Source organism: Lepeophtheirus salmonis, chromosome 8 (genome assembly GCF_016086655.4).
Source record: "Lepeophtheirus salmonis chromosome 8, UVic_Lsal_1.4, whole genome shotgun sequence".
Classification (NCBI taxonomy): Eukaryota; Metazoa; Arthropoda; class Copepoda; order Siphonostomatoida; family Caligidae; genus Lepeophtheirus; species Lepeophtheirus salmonis.
The window spans coordinates 9477776-9486965 of record NC_052138.2 but is presented as its reverse complement, the minus strand read 5'-3'; the positions used below and the strand labels follow the sequence as shown (position 1 = coordinate 9486965).

General features: G+C 33.5%; 1 long non-coding RNA gene across 1 annotated transcript; it reads left to right on the top strand.

Annotated features, from left to right (window-relative positions):
- Positions 1-4586: 4586 nt before the first annotated feature.
- On the top strand, positions 4587-5666 carry LOC121123048 (uncharacterized). Its single transcript, XR_005865897.2, has 2 exons — positions 4587-4686; positions 4888-5666. It is a non-coding gene; the product is annotated as an uncharacterized lncRNA (long non-coding RNA).
- The last annotated feature ends 3524 nt before the right edge of the window (positions 5667-9190 follow it).

Genomic DNA, 9190 nt, shown 5'->3' with positions numbered 1-9190 from the left:
CGGGCTCCTATCAGAAGTAATCCCTGCATTACTAAGGAACTCACTCCTACTGTACAGTCCAGGATTATAATTATGTGGTTCATTTGAACTTAGAAAAGGGAGGATATTCTAAATGATAGAACTCCATACATGGCACATCTTCCTCCAATCATGACTTGATCTTTTCACCACTCCAAACATTTTAGATGGAGCAATACAGAGCCGTTTAGGAAATTGAAAACCAATCCGTTTTAAGAATTTTGTTTTGATTGTAACTACCCAAAAATCTCTAGAACTTCTGAGTCGTTTTATCCACAAGCGATTCAGTGCATTCCACATATCTTCCATGTGCGTAGAACCGAGGCCCCAATGAGTTATTAGAGGATTAATCCTCGACCTTGAAACTTATACCCTTACATGCCCCTATACTAAATCTTCCTTAATTTTATATTGGCTCTCGCATATCATCTTTGAATGCGGCACGTTCTCAGGAAATTGAATGTTACTCGGAGGATATGCATATCCAAGGCCTTTAATTTTTCATATGTAGTGAGTAGGGTATCACTAAAATATCTGACCCTTTTCTGTATAGTAGATAAAAATTTTAACTTTTTTCTTCTCTCAGCATCGGCAATGTAGCTAGAAACTTCAATCCCTAGAAGTAAGAAGGACTTAACAAAACATAACGCACTAAGAGTATCATATATCTTAAGATAGTCGTCCAAGTTGGATAAGTTCCGTGTCTTCTCAATGTTGATGGAGAGACCCGAAATTTTGTTCTTAAATCCTGAATGACTTCAATGGTGTAGGTGATGGAATATGCTATTTTTTCATCTGTTCCCGTTAGAAATAAGGTAAGATTGTACTGCAAATAAATGGCACTTCAGGTAACTCTTTATTTACTTTCAAGATAGGAGTTGTGGTTAATAATCTTATTCAATCCCTTCATGCCGATAAGAAAGAGGGATGGCGATAGCAAATCTCTTTGCCGAACTCCACGCTGAATTCAAAACTGAGAATGAGCACCAGGAATGTCAGTGCTCGATAAGGGTTTCCTAAGAATGGCCATGTTAACAAAGCCATCGGGGATTGTGACATATAGCTATTCCTTTGAGACAGTATCGAATGCCTTTTCGAAGTCGACAAAAATTGTAGTGTACTTGGATGATGCACATACGTCTATACCATCTTGTATAGAGCGTGGTGTATCCTCTAGCAGGCGTGACGCCATAAATCCTTTCGGATCTGTTGATATAATGTAAGACAGTATCCAGAAAAGTTTTCAATTCAATATTCCGGTTAGTTTTTTGTATGAGGTATTCAAGAGCGAAATGGTCCGTAATTTTTAATAGCATCCTTTGATTTGTTCTTCTTTAGGACTAATGTTAAGTATATAGTGCTCATGAAGTCAGAACCAAAACACTTCTTGAATATTTCCTTAGACACTTTTTCGAGGATTTCAGAAGCTACACTTTTAGACCTTTTGAAAAATTCAAAAGACACCTTCGAATTTTCTTAATTTCCGTGCGACTGCGCCATGCTATGTTTCGATTATCATTAATGAATTCACCTCAAGCACTTAGAGCAGACAACATCTTTATTTCACGTTTAAACACATATTTATTTCTTATATACATGTTGATACCCATACATGATCATAACTTAATTAATTTTTTTTTAGAATAAATTAACAACCGTGGATTGACATATATCTAAATTATTTGTATTTTGATTTTTTTAGATTTAGTAGAGAAAATATGAATTTCTATATTCAATTATATCTTATATAAAGCCTATCGAAGAAAATACATATAAATAACACTATCAAGTATACTTTTAAACTCAAATTGATGTAGGTAAAAGTTATCTAATCCTTCTAGGAATTTCATTTTTGGATTCCTCGTGCAAAAATAAAGCGAAAAAGTTCCATATATTTTTGATTTTCGAGAAAATGAACAGCCTTAGTACTATTATCAATTATATTAGGCAAAAAAGCAAAAGTCTCCCCCCTCTGATACTAATACAATAAATATATTTTGTTTGTGTCGAGGGTTGACCATAGCTATGTAAGATAATGAAAAACCAATGATATTCGTTTTTTATCTATAGTGTTAGAGAGCCCAGTTACATGGTTATGTAATTTTTTTTTGTCCAAGGCTGAGTGTATAATGTCTCGATAACAACTTCCAAAAATTTTTGTATTTTTCTTCTATTTAAATAATTATAGAGGAGGGCTGTTGACGTCATGTCACGTCACTCACAATGTGTGTTTTTTATTTAGTTTTCAAATCAATCTCTCTCTCTCTTTTACTTTTTATTTTCTTCCATTCTCCAGTCGTAGATGTATAGAGAGTACACTAATTGAAGGAGATTGGGGGAGCTGATGCTGCCACTACTTGGTAGTGGAGTGGTGTAGGAATTGAGCTAGTCCTCTCTCTCTCTCTCTGAGGTTATATACATATGTTGTTCAATGTATATAGGGGAAAACGAGGAGGAAAGACAGAAAAAAATGGGTCCACCCATTTTCAGTTAGATTAGATTTATACCTACAAACACATTCTGCTATTTGTTATTCTTCTATCCTCTCGCGCTCTTTTTCTGTGTCTCCCTCTTAAAATTGACTTTGTTGAAAATATGTCCACATAAGAAGGGAAAAAGAATATCTGAAAATGCATAATGGTAATGGTTTGAAATGAAATGTAAATGTAGGAGTCAACCTTTCTTTCTTAACAAAGAAAATTGGGAGATAAATGGCCCAAAATAGGGCCCATAGTCTATAACTGCTTAGCTATTGAACATTACCAATTCGAATTGTTTAAAATATCAGCATCATCCTTTATAACACTACTAAAAAAGCAGAAATATCAGCAGCTGACCCTAAAATACAGCATACAATTTTAGCATAGGGACGCCTTGTCAAAACATGTAGTAGGTAGTAATAATATTTTCTTCAAATAAGGAGGAGAAATGTAACAACTAATATTAAAAGATGAAAAGAAATGAAAATTCGGGACAAAACGCGTTTGGTTAATTTTATCCTCGCTTTCCTCTTTCTCTATTTTATTTTATTTCCCCCTTCTTGATTACAAACACAGACTACATTGTACATAGATAGAAAAGAAAAAAAGAAGGGAAAAAAAAGGTTCCTCATCAATCGTAAGAAATAGAAAAATAAAAATGTATTTTTTCTCTCTCTTTCTTTCCACTTCTACCACAAAAGTTTTATGGAAGAAAAGACTCGATATTATATATTAAGAAACAACGTGCTTTGAAAATAACAAGAATAATAATAATGATAGTCTATCTTCGTTTTCTTCTTCTTCTTCCAGGTTAATAAAAAGAGCCAAGAAGAAGATGCAATAATAATAATAATAATGAAGAATAGTGGAACGTGACGGTTGAGTAAAGGTTAGGGAAGGAAAGAGAGAGAGAGAGAGAAATAGTTCAGTACAATGTCGAATGCACAAATTTCGTTTAAAAATTAAATAGTTCGAACCAGGTACATTTCAAACCGTGAATAAATGTAGAAAATTTATAAAATATGAATCCATTTATATCCTCACAATTGCCATTTCCCCTTACCATCATATTAAAAAAACCTGCAAAGTTCGAACCGGAAAATTTACGTGTATAATGAGAGTAATTGTCGAAAGAGTGCATTTCTATAAACACTAACCATTTTCTTACCATTAAAAAAAATTAAAACTTGAACCGTTTTTTTAAATAATGAAAAAGTAGAATATGAGAGTAAGTGAAAAATAAATTCGTTTCCACTGAACTATAACCATCCCCTCCGATAAACATATTTTTTGAAAGTTCGAACCGGTTAAACATTTCTATCCCCCCCTGTACAAGTTCGAACCGGTAATACATTTTACAGAACAGATAGCTGTATGAAGGATGGAGGAGTAATATTAATCTTATTGGATGTTGAAAATATATCTCTCTTTATTTTGTAGTGATAGAAAGAGAGCAACAAGTTCAAACCGAGCCATTTATCAACACATAAAATATATCCCCTCATATGATTAAATAAACACATATGTTTTGTTAAATAAACACAAGTTCATAACTATGACTGTTATTCCTATCGACATTAAAAGTTCGAACCGGGGATGGTAGAAGTTCATAAACAGTTTAGTACGTATCTCTAATATTACTATTATGTATGTAGTTACATTTATATCCACTCTTAATGTAACGTGAATGTAGTAAAGAAAATGAACTAGTCACACTGTACTTTTGCTTAGAAATGAATCCCCCTGTTATTTTGTGTGTGTCTACAGCCCTTCTTCTTGAAGGAAGAAGAAGAAAAAAGGTGATTATCGTAAAAAGGAAAAATATGTATGGGTATATGTATAATAAAATATTATCAACATTTTAAAGACGTAGGGTAAGAGGGAGAAAAATACTATAGCTAGGAAAACAAGAAATATAATACAAAATATATATACAAAATTATATAGAGAGAGATAGAAGTATAAACATACAGAAGGAGAGAAAAGAAACAACGAAAACGAATGATCTTTTTCAGCTCTCTCTCTCCCTCTTGCTTCGACCCTAAATAACAATAATAAAAATAAGAAGAAGAATACAAAATTCTTTTTTCAACATCAGGGTTTTTATATCATGTTACTTTAATGTTTATGTTGTACTTCCATCTGAGGAAAAGCGGACGAGGAGCGTCTACAGCTACAACTACATAAGGTAGCTTATAAATCAAAACGAAATATAACTTTCCACCCGTACTTATAATAATCTGTGTCCGTTCTCCTACTCCTCCTATTCTAAAATTGAACAACCGTAATATTAATCTATATACATATATTAATACAGTCTATATCTACACTAGCAAAAAGTCATAGAGGGCGCTGCACCATAACTTAATACTTCTCCTCTCTTTTGTAGGTGAAGCCTTCTGTTTATTGCCTCAAACTTATTAATTATTTAAAATGGAGGGAGGAAAAATCTGCAGTATATATCCCGAAAAAAGGAAAGAAAAACCATACTATGATAATAATAGGAGAAAGGAAGAAGCGATGGATCGATATATATATGTCCACTCATGACGTCACTTTTATTACTTCAAGGAGATCCAACCAACTACTAGGAAAAGAGAAGGAGAGTTAGTGATGTGCTCTATATAATCAAACTTGATAAGTCGAGTTTCTTTTTGAAACTCCCTGATAATGAATTGTCCAATGATGACGTCATTGGTCAACTTGCTCCTAGGAACCAACCAAGTAATAAAAAGGAAAAAAAAGTACATCTACTTGAGTTAGTGATGTGCGCGCGCTCTCTCTAATCAAACTCTTATTCTAGTGATGAAGCGAGTGAGACTCGACTTTCTTTTCAAACTCTGTCATAATGAATAGATAGATACATGCATTTTTTTCAATTAGTTCCAAAAGAATGATTTTCTCTCTCTTCTTTTCCTCTCCTTCCATCTCATCTGATTATATTGGAAAATGATGGATCTCTCTTCCCTACTTTTCCTTAGTTATATATGAATGTCAGCTTGTTTGTTCGTGTATTATGTAGAAATATTATTTTCATTTTTTGATATGTTTTATGTATTAATAATGACTTTTTTATTATTTCAAAAACTTTTTCTTCTAAATGCAGGAAACACCCAGCCTTTTTATATGCATATTTATATAGAATACATATTTTTTTCTCCTTTTTTATTCCTCTCTCTCTTTCCTCTTTCTCCCCTTTTTTCATTGCGAAACCTTTTCTTCATAATGGTTGTATTTATGTATGTACATACCACTACAACAACAGCTACTAATCCACTCAGCTCAGAGAAGGGAGGCAGAAGAGAGACAGGCACACACAGATGGGGATTAAATACCCTCTTACAGATGTAGCACAGGGTACTGCTCTCCATCTCCTTGAGCGCACGGTATATATGTACAATGTTAATAATATTTATGTACTCAAAAGGGTTTCTAGATCCTTTGGAACGTCAAAGTGCGCTGAAATTTGAGAACGGACAGAGGTCACTTGTGTATGTACGTTCTATTGGATCTTTTGATTGATTCCGAGGTTCACCTGTCTCTCTACATAGATAGAGTACATACATATTTTATTACATATTTATTTATTCTCTGTATGAATAGAGAAGTCTCCCCTCCAGACGGAATAAAAAAAAAGGATTTTAAACACTATTGTAATATTCTACTGTAATCTGATTTAGTGTTGAGGATAAAAGGTTGTGGTTTGTTTCTTGATCAAGATTAAAAAAAAGAAAGAATATTCTTTCCTTTTAACAAAATTTTATTTGGTTTACTCTCATGATATTATATATAGATAAAGTTGGTTATCAGTTAATCAGAGTAACATTCAGTGGAGGGGTAAAAGTCTTGCATTGGAATTTACACGTGTGAAAGTTGGAACAATCGGAACAATCCCCACTTGTAATTTTGTAAATTGTAATTTTGTGGCTGAGAAAATTTGAGAACCACTGTTCTCAGAAAGGGAATTTTCAACTTTTTCAATATTACAATGATTTTTGCAAGTACCTTCTTAGACACGTAACCCCTTTTGAGGAACTACATGTACATAGGTAGTCTACTCTAAGGGTGCATTGGATGAGGTTTTTTTTTTGGACTCGGGTCACTCAAAAATGAAGATAGGAAGCATTATATCCAAGGATGTATCGGTCCAATGTTGTACCGTTCTGTTTTTGACGTCCCATCATAAATGTCAAGGACACGTCCGAAATAAACGCAATAAATGTACCGCAAACTAACTATTTTGTGAAACTCTTAGAGAAATGACATCATCATGAATCTATATTGAACATCAGTTTGAGTAATTAACATTCTATCTAGAGATAAGAATCTCAAATACTTATATACAGCCTTAACTATGTAAGAATAATGACAACCATCTATTAGGATACATAAAGATTGTTCAGGATCGATAACACTCAGGGACTTTAGGGATTTAAAGTCCCATATTAAGGACCCTAGGACAATTATATCAATCATTCAAATTTACACTATTGTGATAATGATCCCTACTTTGAGGGATATATATCATTACCATAATGATTCATATGACCTTGACCCAATTTCAAAGTCATTTCCTCTATAATTAAATATTTAATCGTATGTTAATCTATATATTGTAGATGAATATGAACGCTTTTTCTACTCAGGAGATAATTACATCGTGTGTCATCATCCACTTCTCTCTCTCTTTTTATCATCATCTAAAATGACAAATCATTTATTGTATTGTGTTGTCTTCCTCTTTTCTTAAGAAAAACAACATTATCTACAGGGGCTCAAGTACATAGAAGGAGCAAGCAAGGGCTCTTATACAAAGAACCCCCCATCTCCGATCCCCCCTTCCATCTTTCATGATGCTAAGAATGAATAACATACCATACATACATAATATCTCTACGTACTTGGATATAACAAACATCACAAATAAATATAATTAAAAAATATACTCGGGAGAAAGTGGATGAATAAGAAAGAAGACAAAAAAGTCTCAGGTTATAATGACGCTGATTTATTTTTGTATTTATTCATTGTACATAATAATATGTTTTTTCTATGAATGCATATCAGTTAGTTATTGCTTCAAAAATGTGTATAAAAAATCAGGTATCTACACATTTAGAGACGAGCCTCGGTGTCATACCGACTTTTTTCGGCTCTGTCTTAAGAGGTTACATTTTCTTGACGGATATTTCCGTATAGACCATTGTCATCTCAGACCATGGATCCATTTTTTGGGTCTTACTCTGTTATGGAGCGATTTTCTCCCCATCTCTGGTTTACGAACGGTACACAACACAATATAAAACACTTTAAACTTCATGGCTGTTATCTCCGTGGGCCCTCAATAATTTTTTCAGTACTAGTATCTACCGGCAAATTAATAATGAGTCATCCATAGTCATTCCAATCAGTCCCCTGATTGGTAAACCCTGATTACGACCGTTAGTATAACATAATTGTACATAATTTTAAATGAAAACAAAGAAGAGGAAGAAGCAGTTCGAAGATTGTCTCTGGTACAGACAAGGGTAAAAATGTATCTATTTGCTCTGAAGACGTGATCCCTTATCTTTGAAGGTTTGGAAATTATACGTAGAAGAAGGGTAAGCTTCTAACATCCCTTACCAGGGGTAGAATATTCCGAATCCCCAAAAAAAGGGAAAGGAACAAATCTCAGCCATTGGAGACCCTAGACGATTTTGAAATTTTTCTTAAAGGATATTGGCAGGTACTTTATCTAAGTAAATATAACCTATTTTATATGAAAAGCTAGGTCTTGAGCAGAACAGTTTTCTTAAGAACAGAAACATTGCAAATATTTCTAGAAATATTCTGGTTCTATGGATTCGTTTAGGTATAGAAAAAAATATGGTGCACTCATTACTATTGATTTTAGGAAGGTGTTTGGCACTATTTCCCATTTATTCATCCTCAGAGCTATGAAGAAATACTTACCAAGACGTTTTTTTCAACCACATACATAATGGAACATCATCCATCCCATCAATGAAATACCAAGTGGACCGATTGAGTTGGTTAAAAGTTGTAAGCAGGGCTCTACATTTTCCCCTTTCTTATTGGTTGCGGCTATGACATTAATGACTTCTAATTTATTATGTAAATACGGAGGATTTAGTATCTCCTCGTTGAGAAACGCCATTTAGTGGATTTGTATTTAAAGATCTTACCTCATGGTGGAGGCGAATTTAGATGTTCAACCGGTGAAAAGAATAGATATCCTCCTCGCTTTCTTCAGTAAGTTCACAGAGAAATCAGGATTGGAAATCAATAGGAACAAGATCTTAATTATCCCTTTAGGCCAATGGAAACCGTTATCACTTATGGATATCAACTCATGTAAAGGTAGCAACAAGGTGAAAACTTTGGGAATAGCATCGAACTCTGAAGGATCCTCCAATTGCTTGTAATTACGTTCTTTTACAGAAAGAATTTGCTATGAATGGCATAAATTTAACTTGCAAAAAAGAGTCGATCTATAGAAAAACAAACTTGTTTTACAAATCATTAATGTAGTGTCCCCTATTCCCTCAGTAGCTGAGGAAGTCATGAAAGATGAAGAAGTTTGGCTGAAAATACTTTCCCATAATAGATAGGGAGGAGAATTGTCTTAATTGTCAGATATTCTGCCAAAGATATATGCTAATTATTTATTGATATTAAAAAAAGGCCTC